This window comes from Triticum dicoccoides, chromosome 6A (genome assembly GCF_002162155.2).
Source record: "Triticum dicoccoides isolate Atlit2015 ecotype Zavitan chromosome 6A, WEW_v2.0, whole genome shotgun sequence".
NCBI lineage: Eukaryota > Viridiplantae > Streptophyta > Magnoliopsida > Poales > Poaceae > Triticum > Triticum dicoccoides.
In genome coordinates this window covers 164,392,027-164,419,808 of record NC_041390.1, presented here as the reverse complement: position 1 = coordinate 164,419,808, position 27,782 = coordinate 164,392,027, and positions in this window count along the sequence as shown.

Genomic DNA, 27,782 nt, shown 5'->3' with positions numbered 1-27,782 from the left:
TGAAGAAATGTGCAAAATCATACGTGATAATCTCAAAGCCGCGCAATCGCGCAAGAAGAGTTACTATGGTAGCAAGCATTTGGGACTTGGCTTTCGAGATCGGAGACCATGTCTACCTCCGCGTCTCTCCAATGAAAGGTACTCGTCGCTTTGGTATCAAAGGGAAGCTTGCCCCTAGATACATGGGTCCTTTCAAGATCATCAGCAAAAGAGGCGATCTCGCCTATCAACTTGAGCTTCCCTCCAACTTTGAAACATGCATGACGTGTTTCACGTCTCTCAACTCCGCAAGTGTTTCAATACTCTTGACCGCACCATCAACTTCGAAGACATTGATCTCCAAGAAGACCTGTCTTATCATGAGCACCCAGTCGCTATTGTTGAAGAAACTGAGTGCAAGACTCGCAACAAGTCTATCAAATTCCTGAAAGTCAAGTGGTCACATCATTCCGACCGTGAAGCCACCTGGGAACACGAGGATCACCTTCGTTCTGAGTACCCGGAGTTTTTCTAGTCCTAGATCTCGGGACGAGATCTTTTCGTAGTGGTGGAGTGTCGTAACACCCCGTATGTAACCTGCCATATTTGTATTCCAACTCTTGCCATTTTCGGCACTAAGTTATGTTATTTCCTCGTCGGGTTTTTTCCTCCGAGTGTTTTTGTCTTTGTCATGCATCTCACATCATGTCATCATGTGCATTGCATTTGCATACGTGTTCGTCTCATGCATTCGAGCATTTTCCCCGTTGGCCGTTCTGCATTCCGGCGCTCCTATGTCCTCCGGTGTCCCTCTCTACCTCTTTTCATGTGCGGGTGTTAAATGTTTTCAGATTGGACCAAGACTTGTCACGCGGCCTTGGTTTACTACCGGTAGACCGCCTGTCAAGTTTCATGTCATTTGGACTTCCTTTGATATTCAAACGGTTAACCGAGGGACCGAAAAGGCCTCGTGTGTGTTGCAGCCCAACACCCCTCCAAAGTGGCCCAAAACCCACCTAAACCTCCTCCATCACCTAGGCCGTTCGATCACGATCGGGTGGCCGAAAACCGCACCTCATTTGGAGCTTCCTAGCTTCCTCTACCTCCATATAAAGAACCCCCATTCGAAATCACGGACGAAACCCTAGAAAACCTCCACCCGCCGCCGCCGGACGAAATCTGGAGGGCCGGACGTGTCCGCCCCGCTCCCCCCGGCCAATCTCCACGTGACATGTGTCCTCACCTGGTGCCCACTTTGCGGCCGACGCCCGCGGCCCGTCCTGCCGCGCCGCCACCCGAGCTAGCGCCCGCGCCTGCGCAGCTTCTTCATCCCGCCGCCCGGCCGCCATTGTCGCTGCACCTTCGCCGCCCCTCCGCCGCAACCAACGCCGGCCGCCTCCACTGCAGTTGCTCCGGTCGCTGCACCACCGTGCCAAGGCCACCGGAGCTCGCCGCGCCCTCCTTCTCCTCCAGATCCAGCGCTCCTCCCTCGCCTGCGTGCTCCCTCATCGTCTCCGGCCACCCCCCTCTTCTCCGGCGAACCTCGGGACGCGAGGTGCTACAGCTCCGGCGAGATCCAGATCCACCCCCTCGGTTGACTTTTTTGCCCGAAACCCTAATTATTTTGCATACTTTGACGCATCATAACTTCATCACCGTTGCTCTGATTCGTGCATGTAGCATATCAAAATGTTCGTCTTCGTGCGTGTAGCAAATCAAAATGTTCGTCTCGACGAGTACATAATTTCATCTCATTGCATCATTTTCATTTGAGCTCATCTTGATGCCCGAAATGCTGTTGGAAGAGGACTATGTGATGTTAGTTTCAGATTATTGTCAGCAAATGCTCTTTTGTCATTTTTGCCATGATTAATGTGTGCATGTTATGATCTTGAGCTCTACATGTGATTTGAACTATGCCATGCCATCTTTACAGGGTGTATGCCATGTATTTTTTTGATCTTTGTGGTGACTAGCAAAAGCATGCAAAGTAGCTTACTTAATGGTGTTGATTTTAGGGACTTAGAAATATTCTAAGTCTTGGTCCTGCTGTAATTTTTATGCCATGTGTTCATGTTTCTACCGAGTGATCCATGCCTCTTTTGAGCATGATCAGTAAGGATGTTTTGTAGATATTGTGGTGCTCTATCCATCCATGTATTTGTTTGCGTTTTTGGAGCATCCTAGCTTGAGTTAATCGAGCTCTACTTTTACTATAAAATGTTCCTGGCAGATTGTTAACATGTTTAGCAATTTTGCCGAGCTTGTTGTAGTTGATCCATGCGTGCTATGTAGTTGTTCTTGCCATGTTTAGCTTCCATGCCATGTCTACTTGGTGGGTGTATGCTTAGTTTTTCATGCAATGCCTTGTGGTGAGTGCATCGAGCTCGTAAACATGCCTACTTGATATCTGTTTTGCCATGTTCCAGTTTTTCACCAAGTCTGGATCTGTTAACGATAAGTGCTATGTTCACGTGGTTGCAATTGTATTTTCTGATCCCTTTTGGCTTATGGTCACTAAGGGACTTTTTGTTATTCTTTGAGTAGCTTCATGCAATGCTTTGCTTTGCCATGATATGTTCCTGTAGCATGCTGTTATCGTGCTCTTAACATGGCTTCCTGATGTTAAATTCCTGACTTGTTATTTTCACAAAGTTTGAAACCTGTAATCTTTTGCACTTTTGCCATGCTTGTTTGAACCTGTTATTGAGTGAATTAGTTGTAGCTTAGTGTTCATCTTTTGTCAAGCATCTTGAGTGGATCCCTTCCATGTATTTTGTTGCTATGTTAGAGTGCTGTAGCATGTTGTTCTTGATGCATTTAGATGGCCTCGTGCTGTTAATCGTAGACCGGTGCCATATTTGTTTTGCTTGCCATTTCCAAACCGTGCATCCGATTCCGTGATCTTTATATCGATTTCGACCGAAATCAACTCACCTTTCTAGTGGAACTCTTAGTTTTCCAAGTTGAGTCCAGGTTCAATCATTCCTTTCCAAATCACGCATATGCATCGCATACCGCATCCTGCATATCATACCATGTTTTGCATCATGTTGTTTGTGCATTGCACGTGATTGATTGTGTCTCCCTTTGCTTGTTGTTCTTGCTTGGGTAGAGCCGGGAGACGAGTACGTGAACGAGGAGCCCGTTGATTACGCTTACGAGGATCAAGTCAACTCAGAGAACTTTGCAGGCAAGATGACCATACCCTCGAAATCACTTCTATCTTTGCTTGCTAGATGCTGACTCTTTTGCTATGCCTATGCTACGATACCTACCACTTTCTTATCATGCCTCCCAAATTGCCATGTCAAACCTCTAACCCACCTTGTCCTAGAAAACCGTTGTTTGGCTATGTTACTGCTTTGCTCAGCCCCTCTTATAGCGTTGCTAGTTGCAGGTGAAGATTGGAGTTTGTTCCTTGTTGGGACTTGTTTATTGTTTGGGATATCATTATATTATCTTGTTTATCTTAATGCACCTATATACTTGGTAAAGGGTGGAAGGCTCGGCCTTATGCCTGGTGTTTTGTTCCACTCTTGCCGCCCTAGTTTCCGTCATACCGGTGTTATGTTCCTTGATTTTGCGTTCCTTACACGGATGGGTTATAATGGGAACCCCTTGACAGTTCGCCTTGAATAAAACTCCTCCAGCAAGGCCCAACATTGGTTTTACCATTCGCCACCTAGCCTTTTTCCCCTGGGTTTCGCGGACTCAAGGGTCATCCTTATTTTAAACCCCCGGGCCAGTGCTTCTCTAAGTGTTGGTCCAACCCAGAGCACCGTGCATGACCGTCCCTTGGCAACTTGGGTTACGTTGGCTTCCGTTTGCTTAGCTTATCCGGTGTGCCCTGAGAACGAGATATGTGCAGCTCCTATCGGGATTTGTCGGCACAGCGGGTGGTCTTGCTAGACTTGTTTTACCATTGTCGAGATGTCTTGTAACCGGGATGCCGAGTCTGATCGGATTGTCTTGGGAGAAGGAATATCCTTCATTGACCGTGAGAGCTTGTGATGGGCTAAGTTGGGACACCCCTGTAGGGATTTGATCTTTCAAAAGCCGTGCCCACGGTTATGGGCAGATGGGAATTTGTTAATGTCCGGTTGTAGTAAACCTATAGATTACCTTAATTAAAATGAATCAATAGAGTGTGTGGCCGTGATGGTCTCTTTTCGGCGGAGTCCGGGAAGTGAACACGGTCTCGAGTTATGTTTGACGTAGGTTGTTCTAGGATCACTTCTTGATCATAGTTGGTCGACCATGCCTTTGCCTTCTCTTCTCACTCTCATTTGCGTATGTTAGCCACCAAATATGCTAGTCGCTTGCTGCAGCTCCACCTCATACCTTTTACCCTTTCTATAAACTTAAATAGTCTTGATCGCAAGGGTGTGAGATTGCTGAGTCCCCGTGACTCACAGATTACTTCCAAAACTAGATGTAGGAACCGATGATACTATTCCAGGAGATTCAACTGAGCTCAAGTGGGAGTTCGATGAAGACTCACGTCGATACTACGTGTCTTTCCCAGATGATCAGTAGTGGTGCCCAGTTGGGGCGATCGGGGACTATGTTGCATTTGGGGTTTATCTTCATTTTTGTTCCATAGTCGGACCTTGTGTGTATTTGGATGAATGTAATGACTTATTTATGCTATTTGTGTGACGTGGCGAGTTTAAGCCAACTATGTACCTTTTCCCTTATTGTATTACATGGGTTGTTGTGAAGTTTACCTCACTTGCGACATTGCTTTCAATGCGGTTATGCCTCTAAGTCATGCTTCGACACGTGGGAGATATAGCCTCATCGAGGGCATTACAAGTTGGTAATCAGAGCCTTCCCCGACCTTAGGAGCCCCCTGCTTGATCGAATCGTTGGCGTTGTTGTGTCTAGAAAAATGTTTTGAGTCATTTAGGATTATATATATCGGAGAGTAGGATTCTTTTTACTCCTCAGTCCCTTTGTCGCTCTGGTGAGGCATCCTGACGTAGAGTTTTGACTCTTCTCTTCTCAAATTTCACTAATTTTTTTTAGGATCACGCGGGTATCTTGGAATCGTTCCGATGGTTTTGTGACGAGAACATTGTTCTTGGTGCCTCCTGACATTTAGGAGTTGTGGCAGTGTCCCGGGGAGTTGAGCTCCGAGGTGTTGTCGTCACAATTTTATCATTGCAATTCTGGAATACCTGAGTTTTGCCGACATCGAAAATCTCTTTTATGCAGTTGTTGGTGAGATAACCTCGACGACACCCAGTACTGGGGCGGGAGTTCGGGAGTATCGCCATAACTCGTATAACGGATGCTTTTCGAAGGTTGAGGTAAATGATTTCCGAAGTTTTCTTGGTTATGTGTTGAAGGATGGATACAGCTGGATGTAGGATTTGCTAGCTTTGGGTGAGATATTATGCTTCCCCTGTATCCCCAACACCTGATTGCATAATCGGGAGAATTTTGGGAGTTTCATAGGTGGGAATCCTTGTAGCTCTAGTATTTCTTCCGCAAATATTTGGTTTGTGATTGGGTTATCCTCACCAAGTATTTGTTCTTGTCCGTACCTTGTTGTTTTATTCTTCTACCTCTATCTAAGTGGCTTCTCAATTTATGGAAGTGTGACCATTTCAATTGGAATGCATTCGTTCATTTTGTTCGGATGTTAAGACTATATGTTGCAATTTCAATCCATTTGATTTAGCTTGAATATATGTCTGTCAAGATGCTAACGGATGTCACCCTCTTCAAGATGGCTCCTCCAATGCGTACGACCCCGAATCCTGATCCGCCACCACCACCTCCACCTCCGGAGGCATGGCAAGCTGTGATGGCCGCTACCAATGCAAACACGCAGCTGATCATGCAACTCTAGCAAGAGCGCAACCAAGGGAATCAAGGCCATGGCAACAATCAGAATCATTTTGCTACACTCAACCAGTTCCTCGCTAACCAGCCAAAGACCTTCAGCAATTGTGTCGAGGCCTCAGACGCTGATGATTGACTCGTGGATATCTGCAAGCATTTCGAGTGCAGCAACATCAGGCCTAAGGACTTTGTCAAGTCTGCCTCCTTCCAACTCAAAGACCAAGCTGCAGAATGGTTTCAGTAATACAAAGATTCCAGAGGAGGTCGTGTGATTACCTGGGATGAATTCCGTCAAGACTTCAAAGCTCACCACATTCCTCAGAGTGTTGTTGAGAGCAAGCGTGAGGAATTCCGCAACCTGAAGCAAGGCAGCTTGTCTATTTACCAGTATAACATTCTATTCCAGAGGCTCGCTCGTTTTGCCAAGCAAGATGTCCCTGACGAGAAGAGCATGATTTATCAGTTCAGGGATGGCCTCAGACAAGATCTCCAACTAGCTCTCGTCCTTTTTGAGCCGAAGAAGTACGATGAGTTCTATAATATGGCAATGAAGACTGCTCAACTCAAGTGCGATGCTTCCAAGAAGCGAGTCAGAGATGCAAGTCTTTCTTCCTCAACTCAAGTGGCTTCTAAGCAGCAAAAGTATTGGCTGCCTCCTCCTCCGTTCCGTCAGCCTTATCAGCAGAAGGGCAAAGGTGGCAATGGATCTTCCCACCCACCCAACCCAGGCTTTCAGAACAAGACTTCGTCTCAAGCTCCAAGATCAAGTGCTCCGTATCACCGTCCGCTCTCGGAGGTCACGTGTAACAAGTGTCAGCAAAAGGGTCACTATGCCAACAAATGCTTTAATCAAAGGCGTCTTCCTCCTCCTCCTCCTGTGAGGTCTGCCAGCACCGCAGTGGTCAAGCATAATCCCAAGCACGCCAAGGTCAACTTGTTGAACGCAGCTCAGGCAGAGGACTCGTTAGATGTGATTATGGGTAACTTTCTAGTTAACTCTACTCCTGTAAAAGTCCTTTTCTATACCGGTGCATCACATTGTTTCATGTCAAGATCATTTGTTTCTAAGCATGACTTCGTTTTCGAAATGTTGGGTAAACCTATGGGAGTGGTTTCTCCGGCCAAGTCTATGAGGGCTACCTCAATAGTCCCGGATGTTTCTATCATGATGGGCGACTTCAAGTTTCTGGCTTCCGCAATGGTCCTTGGTAACTCGGATATTGATCTTATTCTTGGAATGAACTGGCTTTCTAAGCACAAGGCTCAGCTTGATTGTGCTGCCAGGCAGATTCAATTGACACATTCGTTTGAGGATGTAATCGTCTTTGCCGCTCGTGATGACACCATCCGGCTGTTTTCTCTCAATGAGAAGGGTGAGCTGGATGCCATCTCTCAGATCCCAGTCGTTTGTGAATATCAAGACGTCTCTCCAGAAGAGCTTCTAGGAATGCTTCCGCACCGTCCAGTTGAATTCATCATTGATCTTGAGCCTGGCATGGAACCTGTTTGCAAATGTCCTTACAAGCTTGGACCTGAAGAGTTGAAGGAGCTGAAGAAGCAACTCGATATTCAAGAGCGTATGGGTCTCATCCGACCAATTTCTTCTCCATGGGGTTGTGGTGTTCTTTTTTGAAGAAGAAGGATGGAACAGACCGACTTAGTGTTGACAATCGTCCATTGAACAAGAAGACCATAAAGAACAAGTACCCACTTCCCAACATCAACGAGCTTTTCGAACAACTCAAAGGTGCTCAAGTATTCTCCAAGCTTGATCTCCGTATGGGCTATCATCAGATTCGCATTCATGAACAAGATATCCTCAAGACAACATTCAGAACAAGCTATGGTTCATATGAATACACTGTCATGTCTTTCGGCCTCGTCAATGCTCCTCCAACATTCTCTCGTATGATGAATTTCATCTTCAATGCCTACACAAATGACTCCGTCTTGGTCTACCTCGATGACATTTTGGTCTTTTCCAAGAACAAGGAGGATCATGCCAAGCATTTGAGATTGGTGCTGGATAAACTCAAAGAACATTAGTTCTATGCGAAGTTTTCAAAGTGCGAGTTTTGGCTCGATGAGGTTCTCTACCTTGGGCATATCATCTCTGCCAAGGGCATAGCTGTTAATCCTGAGAAGGTGTCTGCAATTGTGAATTGGGAACCACCTTAGAATGTGAAGCAACTCCACAGCTTCCTTGGGCTCGCAAGCTATTGTCAAAGGTTCGTTGAGAACTTCTCTAAGATCGCGAAGCCTCTTTCCAACCTTCTCCAGAAGCATGTGAAGTACGTCTGGTCGCTTGAATGTGATATCGCTTTCAACACCCTGAAAGAGAAGTTAGTCACTGCTCCAGTTCTGACTCCTCCTGATGAATCCAAACCATTTGTGGTCTTCTGTGATGCTTCCGTTCAAGGTCTTGGTGCAGTGTTGATTCGAGAGAAGAAAGTTGTGGCCTATACCTCTCGCCAGTTGAAGCCCAACGAAAAGAACTACCCTACTCACGACCTCGAGTTGGCGGCAGTTGTGCATGCTCTTTTAACTTGGAGACATCTCTTATTGGGAAGAAAAGTACACATCTTCGCTGATCATAAGAGTCTCAAGTACATCTTCACTCAGCCAAATCTCAACCTCAGGCAGACTCGTTGGGTTGAAATGATTCAAGAGTATAATCCGAGTATCAAATATACTCCAGGCAAGGCCAATGTAATTGCTGATGCATTGAGCAGAAAGGCTTACTGCAACAGTTTGATTCTCAAGCCTTACCAACTAGAGCTTTGTGAAGCTTTCCGCAAACTCAATCTGCAAGTTGTTCCTCAAGGATTTCTAGCCAACCTCCAAGTCTCTCCTACTTTGGAAGATCAGATTCGTGAGGCTCAACTTCTTGATGCTATGGTGAAGAAGGTGAAGATTGGGATTGCCAAGAGTTAACCTAAGTACAAGTGCTATCGTCTCGATGACAAGGATACTCTATTCTTCAAGGATCGCATTGTTGTGCCTAAAGGTGACCTTCATAAAGTCATTATGAACGAGGCTCACAATTCACTCCACTCTATTCACCCTGGAAGTACAAAGATGTACCATGACCTCAAGCAGTCGTATTGGTGGACTCGAATGAAGCGTGAGATTGCTCAGTTCGTGAATGAATGTGATGTCTGCAGAAGAGTGAAGGTAGAACACCAACGACCAGCTGGTCTCCTCTAACCTCTTGCCATCCCAGAATGGAAGTTTGACCAAATTGAGATGGACTTCGTGACTGGATTTCCAAAGTCCAAGCGTGGCAATGATGCTATCTTCGTTGTCATCGACAAACTCACTAAACTGGCTCATTTTCTTCCTATCAAAGAATCTATCACAGCAGCTCAGTTGGCAGAGCTCTATACCTCCAGGATTGTCTCGCTACACGGCATTCCGCAGTTGATTTCTTCAGATCATGGCAGCATCTTCACATCTAAGTTTTGGGATTTTTTTCAGAAGGCCATGTGCACCAACATTTGCTTTAGCACAACTTTTCATCCTCAAACTAGTGGCCAAGTCGAGCGAGTAAATCAAATTCTTGAAGATATGCTCAGGGCTTGCGTCATTTCTTTCGGTATGAAGTGGGAAGATTGTCTTCCATATGCCGAGTTCTCCTACAACAATAGCTTCCAAGCGAGTTCGGGCAAGGCCCCATTCGAGATTCTCTATGGCAGGAAGTGCCATACTCCTCTTAACTCGTCAGAAACTGGTGAACGCCAACTTCTTGGCAATGACTTGATCACAGAGGCTGAAGAAATGTGCAAAGTCATTCGTGATAATGTCAAAGCCGTGCAATCGCGCCCGAAGAGTTACTATGATAGAAAGCATCGTGACTTGGCTTTCGAGATCAGAGACCATGTCTACCTCCGCGTCTCTCCAAGGAAAGGTACTCGTCGCTTCAGTATCAAAGGGAAGCTTGCCCCTAGATACATGGGTCCTTTCAAGATCATCAGCAAAAGAGGCGATCTCGCCTATCAACTTGAGCTTCCCTCCAACTTTGCAAACATGCACGACGTGTTTCACATCTCTCAACTCCGCAAGTGTTTCAAGACTCCTAGCCGCACCATCAACTTCGAAGACATTGATCTCCAAGAAGTCCTGTCTTATCATGAGCACCCAGTCGTTATTCTTGAAGAAACTGAGTGCAAGACTTGCAACAAGTCTATCAAATTCTTGAAAGTCAAGTGGTCACATCATTCCGACCGTGAAGCCACCTGGGAACGCGAGGATCACCTCCGTTCTGAGTACCCGGAGTTTTTCCAGTCCTAGATCTCAGGACGAGATCTTTTCGTAGTGGTGGAGTGTTGTAACACCCCGTATGTAACCTGCCATATTTGTATTCCAACTCTTGCCATTTTCAGCACTAAGTTATGTTATTTCCTCGTTGTCGGGTTTTTGCCTCCGTGTGTTTTTGTCTTTGTCATGCATCTCATATCATGTCATCATGTGCATTTCATTTGCATACGTGTTCTTCTCATGCATTCGAGCATTTTCCCCGTTGTCCGTTCTGCATTCCGGCGCTCCTATGTCCTCCGGTGTCCCTTTCTACCTCTTTTCATGTGCGGGTGTTAAACGTTTTCGGATTGGACCGAGACTTTTCATGCGGCCTTGGTTTACTACCGGTAGACCGCCTGTCAAGTTTCGTGTCATTTGGACTTCGTTTGATACTCCAACGGTTAACCGAGGGACTGAAAAGGCCTCGTGTGTGTTGCAGCCCAACACCCCTCCAAAGTGGCCCAAAACCCACCTAAACCTCCTCCATCACCTAGGTCGTTCGATCACAATCGTGTGGCCGAAAACCGCACCTCATTTGGAGCTTCCTAGCTTCCTCTACCTCCATATAAAGAACCCCCTGTCAGGACCCCGACTCAATGCCACATTGATCTAGCATGTAACACCTCATATCACTTTGCGGCCTCACGCACGGTATTCCCACGGGTGTCGCCTTACCTTTGCCCGGGACCGTTTGCGCCTTTTGGCACACGTATATGACAGTGTCGCTAGCATCCATATGATAAGGAGCCCGGGCTGACATGGCTAGTCGTAAACCCAAAGTGGCACAAACTTACAGGGACAGGCATCCATGACCCAGCATCGAACGTGTCGGTCATCAGCGAGTGAACCCAGGCTGTAGCACTGGGCTAGCAGGACTCCGGTGAACCGGGCTGTAGCGGGCTAACAGGACTCCGGTATTCATCGCGTGACATTTCCCCGAAGGGACAGACACAGGAACGAAGAAGGACACATGCCGGCCAGCCTAAGTGTTCCGGAGCAGTAGCAAGCTACCATGGCTCAGTGAAACACTAGGAGACATTTCCCCGTAAGAGAGGCTACTAAAGATAAACAACTAGATGGTCAGATCCCACACATACCAAGCATTTCAATAGCATACACACAATATGCTCGATATGTGCAAATACAACATGGCATCACAAAATGACTCTACGACTCAAGTAGTTTATTCAATAGGCTCCGAGGAGCGAGACATTACAAACATGGGTCTCACGACCCAACAATCAGAGCATACAAGTCAAAGCACAAGCGGAAGCTATCATGTCTGAGTACAGACATCTATAAATGAAAAGGCTGAGAAGCCTGACTATCTATCAGATCCTGCCGAGGGCACAAGATCGTAGCTGAGGTATCAAGCTAAACGTCAAAGTCCACGCGGAACTACTAGTGAGACTGAAGTCTCTCTGCAAAAACATAAAAGGGGCAAACGTGAGTACAAATGTACTCAGCAAGACTTACATCAGAACTAACTACATATGCATCATTTTCAACAAGGGGATAGTGGGGTTTAACTGCAGCAAGCCAGCTTTGACTCAGTGGCTATCCTAAACTATGACTGCAAGCGACTCTTTTGAGGTGGCGCACACGAGTCCACATATTCACCATATCAATACACCACTATGGATCCGCTCCCGTCTCCCTACGAGAACGCCATCCATAGCACTCACGCTTATCTTGCGTATTTTAGAGTATCCACTTTCACTTGTCTATGAACTGATATAAGCAACCCAGAAGTCCTTTTCCGCGGACACGGCTATTCGAATAGATGATGTTAACCCTGCAGGGGTGTACTTCTTCATACATGTTTCCACCACTTAGCGTCTGCACACGACATGTGCTCGGCAGACTTCAAGCGAAAGCCGACGTGGGTGTAGACCACGACCTACCTAAACACCTAAGTCTCTAGTCCAGGTTTATCGCCTATTCGGGTTCCATCCATGAGGAGATCCGGCCGGAGTTTCGCTCACAGCCCCAAACAATGTGAACAGGGTTCCGTGACACCAAACGAGTGCCCGGTTTACCCGGCCACGTGCCTACCGCATCACAGCCCACCCCTACGGTCAGCGCTGTCCACGGCCTCCAGCATACTACAAACACCAGAAACTACTTGCAACTCCTGGACAGAGGACTAGGGTGAATAAGAAGTCGAGCGGGGTCATATTTCAGGGCCCAATGTATGGTAGTAGCTGAATCATGGATCACAAACACAGAACTCAGTTCCTGAGGACGGCTTCAATGAGACAACCCACCATGTACTCCTACATGGCCTCTCACCGCTACCTTTACCAAATCGTGTTCACACGCTTAGCTCACACACAGTAGGACATGTTCACACGCCTCTGATTCATCCCCGATGAATCAGACCTGACTCAACTCTAAGAAGTAGGAGGCATGACAAACAAGCATGAATGAGTAGGCACATCAGGGCTCAAACAACTCCTACTCATGCTAGTGGGTTTCATCTATTTACTGTGGCAATGACAGGTCATGCAAAGGATAAAGGGGTTCAGCTACCGCAGCAAGTAACAGATGAATCGGTGTTGTCCTAATGCAGTAAAAGAGAGCAGGAGCGAGAGAGTAGGATTGTATCGGAATGAACAAGGGGGTTTTGCTTGCCTGGCACTTCTGAAGATAACATTGAGTCTTCATCAGTGTCAACGATCACATCATCGGTATCACGTCTATCGAGAGGGGACAAATACCGGCAACACAGAAGGGAACACAATCAATGCAATGCACAATATGATGCATGCTATGACATGGCAATATGAATGTGTTTTGGGCTAATGCACCTAAAACCAGATTAAATGAAGTTGGTTTGAATCCAAGATTCAAATTCAAACTCCATATGTGATTAATTAAATGCCCTTTATATGATTTGTGCTAAACAGTAGTGATAAGTTGTTCTAACATGCATGAAAATGGTACAGATGGATTCCTTGAATTTTTCTGATAATTTTTCATATATAAATTATTTAATTTGGAGTTACGGTTAATTTTCTATGAATTTTAGAAGTTTATACAATTTTCTGGATTTTCTGAATTATTTTAGGAAATGATTATCTGCGTCATCATTGCGTCATGCTGACCTCAGCAGGTCAACAGACCGGGTCCAGGTCAAACCTGACACTGGGACCCACATGTCAGTGTGATTAGCTTAACTAAAATTAATTAAAACTAATCCTAATAGTTAACAGGGCTGTGCCCCACCTGTCATTGACTCAGGAGAGTCAACCGGGGCCCACCCGTGGTCAAAGTCAAAGTCGGCTGCCGGCGTTTAGCCGCCGGCGAGCCCGACGCGGCGGCGAGAGTGGTTTTGGCCACTCCGGAGACCAAATGGGCCGCGGAGGGCATCTAGGAGGAGCTGGGGACGAGCCGAAGCTCTTGGTGGAGTCAGTTGCGCTCGGGGCGGCCGGAATCGGTGCCGGCGGCGAGCGAGGCGGCGGCCGGAGCTCGGGTGGGTGCGGGGTTAGCGCTGCGGCTTGCAAACGAGCTAGCTGCCACGCTAGCGTTACTCCACGGGTCGTTGCGAGTGCAACGGACGCACGCGCGGGGCCATTTGGTCACCGGGGCTTCGCCGGCGACGAGCCCGCGCGGCGACGGCTACGGTAAGCAAGGGGGCGGCGGCTACGGCAAGCAAACGAAGGCGGGATTAGGGGGAAGAGGACCAGGGGCTCACCACGGTCACGAAGAGATGCTCGGCGAGGTCGGGGACGGCCCGGAGCTGGCGAATTTGACGAAGATGGCCGGCGGGTCCGAGGTTGAAGAAGACGGCGGTGGCGACGTTGCAGGGGCTCCCGCGGTGCGCTTCTCGGCGAGGAGGAAGAGGTGGTCGAGGCGGATCTCCTGGGTACTTCGGGTGGCAGTGAGGAGCACGGTGGCTACGGCGAACGGCGTCGGCGACGACGAGCTCCGCTCGGGCGCGTGCAGGGAGAGAGCAGAGGAGGGGGAGGAGCGAGGGAGTGCTACGGGAGAGTGAGAGAGGTCGTGGGGAACGAGGGGGGAGTGCGTGGCTCCCTCGGGTGCCTCCAGCGGCGAGCAGGTAAGCAGGAGGTGGCCGGAGCTCTTCGGGCGCGCGCCACGCCTCGCCTCTGCCTACTGGCAGAGGAAGAAGAGGACAAGGGGGGGAAGGAGGTGGGCTGGGCCGCGCAGGTGGGCTGCACAGGGGGGGCTGGGCCAGCACAGGTGAGCGCCAGGTAGTTCCTTCTCTCTTTTTTTTTACTGTTTTCTATTTTTGTTCTGTTTTTCTTTTATTTAATCTGTTTTGCCACTGCTTTGAATTTAAAAATAATTCAGACAATGCCAAAAACTCCTCTGAAAATATTTATGCTGCTTAATGGACTTTTCCAAAAGCACATAAAATGTTTCAGGGTATTTGGAAATATATTCTATACAAGTTATGAATATAGTTCCAAATGCAAATAAAGTAATGATTTAAATTCAGTGCTCAAAATATTCCTCAAAAATGTTCATTATTTTTGGTTTGGTGCAGAACCCTTGCCAAAATATAACCAACATTATTTAAGGCCATTTTGAAAACATTGAATGCATTTACCAGGGTTCTTTGCCCCTCTTTTATTTAGGGTTTTGAGGCTTCCAATATTCCTCAATTCAAGTTTCAAAAACATAGACATGATGCACACCTGAAGCTAGCCTAGAGCATTACCAGAAGCTAGGGATGTGACAACTCACCCCCACTAAACAAAAATCTCGTCCCGAGATTCAAGCGTAGGGTAAGGTGAAGGGGAAAACGCAACTAGTATAATCTTCACGATCCAGGGTGCACTTCAGTTGAACGTTGATTCATTCACCATCATTGTCTTGAAGTCTTGCCCTGAAAAATCCTGTCAACATGACATGGAGGAAAGAAGGAGACTCTAGAAGGGTCGATCTTCTTGAAGATCGAACAACTCACGGAATGAGACATAGGACCATCTCTCGGGTTGAGACACGAGATACACATCAAGAGGGGTGGAAAGAAATGGATGACGAAGGTTCACTAGGTGGACAACAATTCCACACTTAAGAAGGTGGTAATTGGTTGTCAACGTAGCGAGGAGTTGAGTTGCCATGATACCACAACGATACACCTTAGGGAAGGTGACTCGTAGAGATATCCCCTTAAGTGGCAAAAAGAATTACTTTTGATTCAGAGATCATTGAAACTCTTTAAACCAGCCTAAGGCAATTCTCGAGCGATCGTTTGGAGGGGGTCGGTAGAATGGCATACTCGAACTTGGATGATGTGGATTACCTTGTTGAAGACAACGTAATGGATGAATTTGCTTATCACCGGAAATGGAAGAGACCCATGGTAGAATGGCACATTGGCGGTGCAAGCTAGGAACAAAATGCAAATGCTAGGAATGATTCTGGTAACTGGGGAAGAACCCAACAATAGAGAGTGAATTCACTGTTTGAATAGGTCATAGCATTGCCGAGGAAACTGAGAGCATCCCAATTAGTGCCGGTGATAACACGTAGCGCTTGTGCATGCTCTCAAGAACTTGAGCATTTCCATATTCATCAAGGTTTTACCAACATCCGTGTCAAGGATCCTGGCAACACAACTTGCTACCATGATGAATGATGATGGATGATGCAGATGCAAAGGAAGATAACACTTCTCAGATTTCATCTTAGCGAGGCCAAGGAAATAAAATCTGGATGATCGACCGAGAGACATTTAGCACTCCGTTTCTAATGTTCTCCTTGATGTGCTAGTGTATCCCATTCATAGATATGGTTTGATAACTAGAACATCAAGTAAAAGGTCGGACTTCGGGAGCAATAGAATCCATAAGGAACAGTTACGGAGGTAAATCCTACGAAATCCTTATGGGGAGGTGGCCAACTTCTTCAATCAAGATACTACAATAATAGGTCTTTCGGTTGGGTGGTGCTGGCCACGACATCCACTTTACCAGTTATCGAGGAACCAATATTATAGTTCTTGGGGAAATGTTCCAACCATCATATCTGCCTGAGATTCAGATCTGGTTGGTGTCAGAATATTCCAGACCCATCGAGTCTAGGAAGAAAAATGAAAGTTTGCAACATAATCGACGAGATGACGTTGCGAGATTCTCGGGAAATGAACTACGATAGCAAGCTCCAAAACATGAGCTGGTTCTGCTACAAACATGTGAACACGTTGTCCCAGACAAGCATGCCCTCATGGTAGTCTTACAATAAAACACTACCGAGTTCAGGAGGGGGAACCATCAACGAGGGTATCGAAGTCTTGTGCATTACCATGGATTAACACTTAACTCCTTTTCTCGAACAAATCAGTCAGTGGCTTGGGGTGCTACGGAACACATATGGAATGGAGGTTGCAAGTCTCCGAACCACAGAATACTTTCGCACGTATGCATGACTGATTTGGGATGATTCCAAAGGAAACAACATTGACTTTCTCGAATCCACGGCGGCAACTTGCATCAGATGCACATGAATTAAAGGAAGTCACTACCTTCATCCAAACATATGCTTCATGAGCTAGCATGAACAAATGCTTTCAAAAGTTTCCAACACTAACTTAATGTTCAACAAAATCATGGAGGAGATAAGGATGTTGTCAATGGGCTCAACAACAATTCATCTAGGTTTCCTTTTAAAAGGAATTCCATAGTTAAGTGAACACGGTGATAGCATTGGTCAGACCAAAGATGTAATGGTGTATGCTCGAGGGATCAACCACGAATAAGACAACATTACGAGCATCGTTGGTACTGATTTGATTTGACGATAGCCCACACTCAAATCAAAGGATTGATAAGACAATAGGTCCAGCAACTGATCACAAGGACCAATCGATGAAGATATCATCTTTCTTCAACACACACTACACAAGAATATCCCTTTGGAACGAACTAAGTCAGGCAAGCTTTTATCTTCCAACTCTCCAAGTTGTTGTCTAGCTTAACCAACTAGCTCAGGGATATCTAACACCGATTCTTGGAGAGAAGGTGGTTCACAAGAAACCAACTTGATCACGAGCTCAACATAACAGTCAGGTGACAACCTGGTAATACTTCCGAGAAGACATCCAGAAAATCACGAACCACCGGTATGTTACTAAGCTCGAGAACAATCTTGCCTTTCAGGGCAAGACGATATGATCAAATGAGTGAGGACTTGATAAGATCCTAACTCATCAATCGAAGGGTGCACCAAAATAAGGACTAGGTAGCACGATCAATCTTAGAATGGTGATTCAATAACCAACATACTAAGAATAAAATTATTATCCTTTAACTACCAAGCAACGAGGTTGCTAGGAGTATTGATTTCACACGCCATGATTCATTTGTCGGCATTCCGGTTACAATAACACAGGAACCGAGGAATGAACAATGATGGCAAAAGTATCACTGTACCAAGAGTTCATAGGATGGTGTGCAATTCCTATAACAATCCCGATATAAAAGATGGTAATACTCCGAGGTAGAACAGAGCAAAAGCTAGATTGGCATTTTGATCTGCGGAGTACAATTGTTTTGACCCAATCCTAGATATGGAAGAGGTACTGGAGTTTGTTTCTCCAAGTCATTCAGGACAGAATGGCTTGACGGACCACAAGGGTAATAGGCATCGATAAACGAATGCCACATACTCTTGACTATCAATTGATAGGCGAGGGTCGGAAACAACTAAGATGGGACAACTCAAAAGAACATATAACTTTCTGAGTTGTGGATACATGGGTTGGTATGCCGAACAAAGTTCAACATAATTCTTCCGGATGACCCATGCAGAAAGGTTGAGCTGGCAGAGTCATAAGATAGCATGGAGAACTCATAGAGGGCCTGTTGTGATCTTTTGATCCAACAAACTTCTGCCATAATGGTTCATGGTATTTGGAAGAACGATATACCACGGACCTCGAGGACTATCGCAAAGGTTACTAATATACTAAAGGAGCTAGCAACACTATCAACATGATGTAAGTAGGGTGAATATCGGGTTTAAGAACCCAGGAATAGAATACCTACTAACTAAATGGCATCACAGGATGCTTTTGAGAATAAAGGCCAGAATCATCACACTAGGACACAAATCATGGCTAGATTACTAGATGATCCCCTAAGACACCTAGGGTCATAATAATATCTCCAACATATATGTCAAGGTAACGGAGTACCTCAACTCACTGATTAGTGTGGTTAATCTGGCCCATGGGAACATTGAAACGGGAAGAAAGGATTTGCAAATGCATCAGACTACTTAGAAACCTGGGATGACTCGGACAGCATAACGGCTGTAAATGCTCAGAAAAGATTTGAGACATTCACAAAAATGGTGGTATAACCACTCAGAAGCACAATATCAAGGTTCCGAGATCAACAATTAACATACGGAAGTAGTAGGAACTGAACTGAGACTTAAATCCAACAATCTTATAAGTCTACTGATTAGTAACACGTGATCCTAATAGAAAGAAGAGATAGCCTAGTTCTTAATCCCCGTAGAAGAGAAGATGATGACTCAGATCAGAAGGCCATGAAGTATAAGGAGTAAAAAGAGCCTTACGTTCCATCCCACAATCAATTCCCTTATATAACTAAGGAATTTCTAGACTCAACTTCGACCAGTTTGGCTTGGTAATCCTACAGGCAGTCAAGCTCTGATACCAACGCTGTCAGGACCCCGACTCAATGCCACATTGATCTAGCATGTAACACCTCATATCACTTTGCGGCCTCACGCACGGTATTCCCACGAGTGTCGCCTTACCTTTGCCCGGGACCGTTTGCGCCTTTTGGCACACGTATATGACAGTGTCGCTAGCATCCATATGATAAGGAGCCCGGGCTGACATGGCTAGTCATAAACCCAAAGTGGCACAAACTTACAGGGACAGGCATCCATGACCCAGCATCGAACGTGTCGGTCATCAGCGAGTGAACCCAGGCTGTAGCACTGGGCTAGCAGGACTCCGGTGAACCGGGCTGTAGCGGGCTAACAGGACTCCGGTATTCATCGCGTGACATTTCCCCGAAGGGACAGACACAGGAACGAAGAAGGACACATGCCGGCCAGCCTAAGTGTTCCGGAGCAGTAGCAAGCTACCATGGCTCAGTGAAACACTAGGAGACATTTCCCCGTAAGAGAGGCTACTAAAGATAAACAACTAGATGGTCAGATCCCACACATACCAAGCATTTCAATAGCATACACACAATATGCTCGATATGTGCAAATACAACATGGCATCACAAAATGACTCTACGACTCAAGTAGTTTATTCAATAGGCTCCGAGGAGCGAGACATTACAAACGTGGGTCTCACGACCCAACAATCAGAGCATACAAGTCAAAGCACAAGCGGAAGCTATCATGTCTGAGTACAGACATCTATAAATGAAAAGGCTGAGAAGCCTGACTATCTATCAGATCCTGCCGAGGGCACAAGATCGTAGCTGAGGTATCAAGCTAAACGTCGAAGTCCACGCGGAACTACTAGTGAGACTGAAGTCTCTCTGCAAAAACATAAAAGGGGCAAACGTGAGTACAAATGTACTCAGCAAGACTTACATCAGAACTAACTACATATGCATCATTTTCAACAAGGGGATAGTGGGGTTTAACTGCAGCAAGCCAGCTTTGACTTGGTGGCTATCCTAAACTATGACTGCAAGCGACTCTTTTGAGGTGGCGCACACGAGTCCACATATTCACCATATCAATACACCACTATGGATCCGCTCCCGTCTCCCTACGAGAACGCCATCCATAGCACTCATGCTTATCTTGCGTATTTTAGAGTATCCACTTTCACTTGTCTATGAACTGATATAAGCAACCCAGAAGTCCTTTTCCGCGGACACGGCTATTCGAATAGATGATGTTAACCCTGCAGGGGTGTACTTCTTCATACATGTTTCCACCACTTAGCGTCTGCACACGACATGTGCTCGGCAGACTTCAAGCGAAAGCCGACGTGGGTGTAGACCACGACCTACCTAAACACCTAAGTCTCTAGTCCAGGTTTATCGCCTATTCGGGTTCCATCCATGAGGAGATCCGGCCGGAGTTTCGCTCACAGCCCCAAACAATGTGAACAGGGTTCCGTGACACCAAACGGGTGCCCGGTTTACCCGGCCACGTGCCTACCGCATCACAGCCCACCCCTACGGTCAGCGCTGTCCACGGCCTCCAGCATACTACAAACACCAGAAACTACTTGCAACTCCTGGACAGAGGACTAGGGTGAATAAGAAGTCGAGCGGGGTCATATTTCAGGGCCCAATGTATGGTAGTAGCTGAATCATGGATCACAAACACAGAACTCAGTTCCTGAGGACGGCTTCAATGAGACAACCCACCATGTACTCCTACATGGCCTCTCACCGCTACCTTTACCAAATCGTGTTCACACGCTTAGCTCACACACAGTAGGACATGTTCACACGCCTCTGATTCATCCCCAATGAATCAGACCTGACTCAACTCTAAGCAGTAGCAGGCATGACAAACAAGCATGAATGAGTAGGCACATCAGGGCTCAAACAACTCCTACTCATGCTAGTGGGTTTCATCTATTTACTGTGGCAATGACAGGTCATGCAAAGGATAGAGGGGTTCAACTACCGTAGCAAGTAACAGATGAATCGGTGTTGTCCTAATGCAGTAAAAGAGAGCAGGAGCGAGAGAGTAGGATTGTATCGGAATGAACAAGGGGGTTTTGCTTGCCTGGCACTTCTGAAGATAACATTGAGTCTTCATCAGTGTCAACGATCACATCATCGGTATCACGTCTATCGAGAGGGGACAAATACCGGCAACACAGAAGGGAACACAATCAATGCAATGCACAATATGATGCATGCTATGACATGGCAATATGAATGTGTTTTGGGCTAATGCACCTAAAACCAGATTAAATGAAGTTGGTTTGAATCCAAGATTCAAATTCAAACTCCATATGTGATTAATTAAATGCCCTTTATATGATTTGTGCTAAACAGTAGTGATAAGTTGTTCTAACATGCATGAAAATGGTACAGATGGATTCCTTGAATTTTTCTGATAATTTTTCATATATAAATTATTTAATTTGGAGTTACGGTTAATTTTCTATGAATTTTAGAAGTTTATACAATTTTCTGGATTTTCTGAATTATTTTAGGAAATGATTATCTGCGTCATCATTGCGTCATGCTGACCTCAGCAGGTCAACAGACCGGGTCCAGGTCAAACCTGACACTGGGACCCACATGTCAGTGTGATTAGCTTAACTAAAATTAATTAAAACTAATCCTAATAGTTAACAGGGCTGGGCCCCACCTGTCATTGACTCAGGAGAGTCAACCGGGGCCCACCCGTGGTCAAAGTCAAAGTCGGCTGCCGGCGTTTAGCCGCTGGCGAGCCGGACGCGGCGGCGAGAGTGGTTTTGGCCACTCCGGCGACCAAATGGGCCGCGGAGGGCATCTAGGAGGAGCTGGGGACGAGCCGAAGCTCTTGGTGGAGTCAGTTGCGCTCGGGGCGGCCGGAATCGGTGCCGGCGGCGAGCGAGGCGGCGGCCGGAGCTCGGGTGGGTGCGGGGTTAGCGCTGCGGCTTGCAAACGAGCTAGCTGCCACGCTAGCGTTACTCCACGGGTCGTTGCGAGTGCAACGGACGCACGCGCGGGGCCATTTGGTCACCGGGGCTTCGCCGGCGACGAGCCCGCGCGGCGACGGCTACGGTAAGCAAGGGGGCGGCGGCTACGGCAAGCAAACGAAGGCGGGATTAGGGGGAAGAGGACCGGGGGCTCACCACGGTCACGAAGAGATGCTCGGCGAGGTCGGGGATGGCCTGGAGCCGGCGAATTTGACGAAGATGGCCGGCGGGTCCGAGGTTGAAGAAGACGGCGGTGGCGACGTTGCAGGGGCTCCCGCGGTGCGCTTCTCGGCGAGGAGGAAGAGGTGGTCGAGGCGGATCTCCTGGGTACTTCGGGTGGCAGTGAGGAGCACGGTGGCTACGGCGAACGGCATCGGCGACGACGAGCTCCGCTCGGGCGCGTGCAGGGAGAGAGCAGAGGAGGGGGAGGAGCGAGGGAGTGCTACGGGAGAGTGAGAGAGGTCGTGGGGAACGAGGGGGGAGTGCGTGGCTCCCTCGGGTGCCTCCAGCGGCGAGCAGGTAAGCAGGAGGTGGCCGGAGCTCTTCGGGCGCGCGCCACGCCTCGCCTCTGCCTACTGGCAGAGGAAGAAGAGGACAAGGGGGGAAGGAGGTGGGCTGGGCCGCGCAGGTGGGCTGCACAGGGGGGGCTGGGCCAGCACAGGTGAGCGCCAGGTAGTTCCTTCTCTCTTTTTTTTACTGTTTTCTATTTTTGTTCTGTTTTTCTTTTATTTAATCTGTTTTGCCACTGTTTTGAATTTAAAAATAATTCAGACAATGCCAAAAACTCCTCTGAAAATATTTATGCTGCTTAATGGACTTTTCCAAAAGCACATAAAATGTTTCAGGGTATTTGGAAATATATTCTATACAAGTTATGAATATAGTTCCAAATGCAAATAAAGTAATGATTTAAATTCAGTGCTCAAAATATTCCTCAAAAATGTTCATTATTTTTGGTTTGGTGCAGAACCCTTGCCAAAATATAACCAACATTATTTAAGGCCATTTTGAAAACATTGAATGCATTTACCAGGGTTCTTTGCCCCTCTTTTATTTAGGGTTTTGAGGCTTCCAATATTCCTCAATTCAAGTTTCAAAAACATAGACATGATGCACACCTGAAGCTAGCCTAGAGCATTACCAGAAGCTAGGGATGTGACACCCCCATTCGAAATCACGGACGAAACCCTAGAAAACGTCCACCCGCCGCCGCCGGACGAAATCCGGAGGGGCGAACGTGTCCGCCCCGCTCCCTCCGGCCAATCTCTGCGTGACACGTGTCCTCGCCCGGTGCCCACTTCGCCGCCGACGCCCAGGGAGGGCCCCAGCGGCCCGTCCTGCCGCGCCGCCACCCGAGCTAGCGATCGCGCCCGCGTAGCTTCTTCTTCCTGCCGCCCGGCCGCCGTCGTCGCCACACCTTTGCCGCCCCTCCGCCGCAGCCAATGCTGGCCGCCTCCGCCGCAATTGCTCCGGTCGCCGCACCATCGCACCAAGGCTACTAGAGCTCGCCGCGCCCTCCTTCTCCTCCAGATCTGGCGCTTCACCCTCCCCGGCGTGCTCCCTCATTGTCTCCGGCCACCCCCCTCTTCTCCGGTGAACCTCGGGGCGCGAGGTGCTACAGTTCCGGCGAGATCCAGATCCAGATCCATCCCCTCGGTTGACTTTTTCGCCCGAAACCCTAATTATTTTGCATACTTTGACGCATCATAACTTCATCACCGTTGCTCCGATTCATGCGTGTAGCGTATCAAAATGTTCGTCTCGACGAGTACATCATTTCATCTCATTGCAACATTTTCATTTGAGCTCACCTTGATGCCCAAAATGCTGTTGGAAGAGGACTATGTGATGTTAGTTTCAGATTATTGTCAGCAAATGCTCTTTTGTCATTTTTGCCATGATTAATGTGTGGATGCTATGATCTTGAGCTCTACATGTGATTTGAAGTATGCCATGCCATCTTTACAGGGGTGTATGCCATGTATTTTTGTGATTTTTGTGGTGACTAGCACAAGCATGCAAAGTAGCTTACTTAATATTGCTGATTTCAGGGACTTAGAAATATTCTAAGTCTTGGTCCTGTTGTAATTTTTATGCCATGTGTTCATGTTGCTACCGAGTGATCCGTGCCTCTTTTGAGCATGATCAGTAAGGATGTTTTGTAGATATTGTGGTGCTCTATCCATCCATGTCTTTGTTTGCGTTTATGGAGCATCCTAGCTTGAGTTAATCGAGCTCTACTTTTACTATAAAATGTTCCTGGCAGATTGTTTACATGTTTAGCAATTTTGCCGAGCTTGTTGTAGTTGATCCATGTGTGCTATGTAGTTGTTCTTGCCATGTTTAGCTTCCATGCCATGTCTACTTGGTGGGTGTATGCTTAGTTTTTCATGCAATGCCTTGTGGTGAGTGCATCGATCTCGTAAACATGCCTACTTGATATCTGTTTTGCCATGTTCCAGTTTTTCACCAAGTCTGGATCTGTTAACGATAATTGCTATGTTCACGTGGTTGCAATTGTATTTTCTGATCCCTTTTGGCTTATGGTCACTAAGGGACTTTTTTGTATGCTTTGAGTAGCTTCATGCCATGCTTTGCTTTGCCATGATATGTTCCTATATCATGTCGTTATCGTGCTCTTAACATGGCTTCCTGATGTTAAATTCCTGACTTGTTATTTTCACCAAGTCTGAAACCTGTAATCTTTTGCACTTTTGCCATGCTTGTTTGAACCTGTTATTGAGTGAATTAGCCGTAGCTTAGTGTTCATGTTTTGTCAAGCATCTTGAGTGGATCCCTACCATGTATTTTGTTGCTATGTTAGAGTGCTGTAGCATGTTGTTCTTGATGCATTTAGATGGCCTCGTGCTGTTAATCGTAGACCGGTGCCATATTTGTTTTGCTTGCCATTTCCAAACAGTGCATCCGATTCCGGTGATCTTTATATCAATTTCGACCAAAATCAACTCACCTTTCCAGTGGCACTCTTGGTTTTCCAAGTTGAGGCCAGGTTCAATTATTCCTTTCCAAATCATGCATATGCATCGCATACCGCATCCCGCATATCATACCATGTTTTGCATCATGTTGTTTGTGCATTGCACGTGGTTGATTGTGTCTCCCTTTGCTTGTTGTTCTTGCTTGGGTAGAGCCAGGAGACGAGTACGTGAACGAGGAGCCCGTTGATTACGCTTATGAGGATCAAGTCAACTCAGAGAACTTTGCAGGCAAGATGACCATACCCTCGAAATCACTTCTATCTTTGCTTGCTAGATGCTCGCTCTTTTGCTATGCCTATGCTACGATACCTACCACTTGCTTATCATGCCTCCCAAATTACCATGTCAAACCTCTAACCCACCTTGTCCTAGCAAACCGTTGTTTGGCTATGTTACCGCTTTGCTCAGCCCCTCTTATAGTGTTGCTAGTTGCAGGTGAAGATTGGAGTTTGTTCCTTGTTGGGACTTGTTTATTGTTTGGGATATCATTATATTATCTTGTTTATCTTAATGCACCTATATACTTGGTAAAGGGTGTAAGGCTCGGCCTTATGCCTGGTGTTTTGTTCCACTCTTGCCTCCCTAGTTTCCGTCATACCGGTGTTATGTTCCTTGATTTTGCGTTCCTTACACGGTTGGGTTATAATGGGAACCCCTTGACAGTTCGCCTTGAATAAAACTCCTCCAGCAAGGCCCAACCTTGGTTTTACCATTCGCCACCTAGCCTGTTCCCTTGGGTTTCGTGGACTCAAGGGTCATCCTTATTTTAAACCCCTGGGCTAGTGCTTCTCTAAGTGTTGGTCCAACCCAGAGCACCGTGCGGGGCCGTCCCTTGGCAACTTGGGTTACGTTGGCTTCTGTACGCTTAGCTTATCCGGTGTGCCCTGAGAACGAGATATGTGCAGCTCCTATCGGGATTTGTCGGCACAGCGGGTGGTCTTGCTGGACTTGTTTTACCATTGTTGAGATGTCTTGTAACTGGGATGCCGAGTCTGATCGGATTGTCTTGGGAAAGGAATATCCTTCATTGACCGTGAGAGCTTGTGATGGGCTAAGTTGGGACACCCCTGTAGGGATTTGATCTTTCCAAAGCCATGCCCGCGGTTATGGGTAGATGGGAATTTGTTAATGTCCAGTTGTAGAAAACCTAAAGATTACCTTAATTAAAATGAATCAACAGAGGTGTGGCCGTGATGGTCTCTTTTCGGCGGTGTCCGGGAAGAGAACACGGTCTCGAGTTATGTTTGACGTAGGTTGTTCTAGGATCACTTCTTGATCATAGTTGGTCGAGCGTGCCTTTGCCTTCTCTCCTCGCTCTCATTTGCGTATGTTAGCCACCAAATATGCTAGTCGCTTGATGCAGCTCCACCTCATACCTTTTAACCTCTCTATAAGCTTAAATAGTCTTGATCGCGAGGGTGTGAGATTGCTGAGTCCCCTTGACTCACATATTACTTCCAAAACCAGATGCAGGGACCGATGATATTATTCCAGGAGATTCAACTGAGCTCAAGTGGGAGTTCGATGAAGACTCACGTCGATACTACGTGTCTTTCCTAGATGATCAGTAGTGGTGCCTAGTTGGGGCGATCGGGGGCTATGTTGCATTTGGGGTTTATCTTCATTTTGGTTCCGTAGTCGGACCTTGTGTGTATTTGGATGAATGTAATGACTTATTTATGCTATTTGTGTGATGTGGCGAGTGTAAGCCAACTATGTACCTTTTCCCTTATTGTATTACATGGGTTGTTGTGAAGATTACCTCACTTGCGACATTGCTTTCAATGCGGTTATGCCTCTAAGTCGTGCTTCGACACGTGGGAGATATAGCCGCATCGAGGGCGTTACATGGAGATCACAAGTACAAGGTGATGATGGCCATATCATATCACTTATATTGATTGCATTTGATGTTTATCTTTTATGCATCTTATTTTGCTTAGATTGACGATAGCATTATAAGATGATCTCTCACTAAATTTCAAGGTATAAGTGTTCTCCCTGAGTATGCACCGTTGCGAAAGTTCTTCGTGCTGAGACACCACGTGATGATCGGGTGTGATAAGCTCTACGTTTAAATACAACAGGTGCAAAACAGTTGCACACGCGGAATACTCAGGTTAAACTTGACGAGCCCAGCATATGCAGATATGGCCTCGAAATACTGAGACCGAAAGGTCGAGCATGTATCATATAGTAGATATGATCAACATAGTGATGTTCACCATTGAAAAATACTCCATCTCATGTGATGATCGGACTTAGAGGGATGTCTATCTAAGTGGGAGTTCTTAAGTAATATGATTAATTGAACATTAAATTTATCATGAACTTAGTCCTGATAGTATTTGCATATCTATGTTGTAGATCAATAGCTTGCGATATAGCTTCCCGTTTATTTTTGATATGTTCCTAGAGAAAATAAAGTTGAAAAATGTGAGTAGCAATGATATAGATTGGATCCGTGATCTGAGGATTATCCTCATTGCTGCACAGAAGAATTATGTCCTTGATGCACCGCTAGGTGACAGACCTATTGCATGAGCATATGCACACGTTATGAACGTCTGACAAAGCTCGGTATGATGACTACTTAATAGTTTAGTGCACCATGCTTTACGGCTTAGAACCGGGACTTCAAAAACGTTTTGAACTCCACGGAACATATAAGATGTTCTAAAATGAAATTGGTATTTCATACTCATGCCCGTGTCGAGAGGTATGAAACCTCTGACAGTACTTTGCCTACAAGATGGAGGAGAATAGCTCAACCAGTGAGCATGTGCTCAAATTGTCTGAGTACTATAATCACTTGAATCAAGTGGGAGTTAATCTTCTAGATAAAAAGGTGATTGACAAAATTCTCTAGTCACCATCACCAAGTTAGTAGAACTTTTTGATGAACTATAGTATGCAAGGGATGACGTAAACGATTCCCGAGCTTTTCATGATGATGAAATCGATGAAGGTGGAAATCAAGAAAGAGCATCAAGTGTTGATGATTAACAAGACCACTAGTTTCAAGAAAAGGG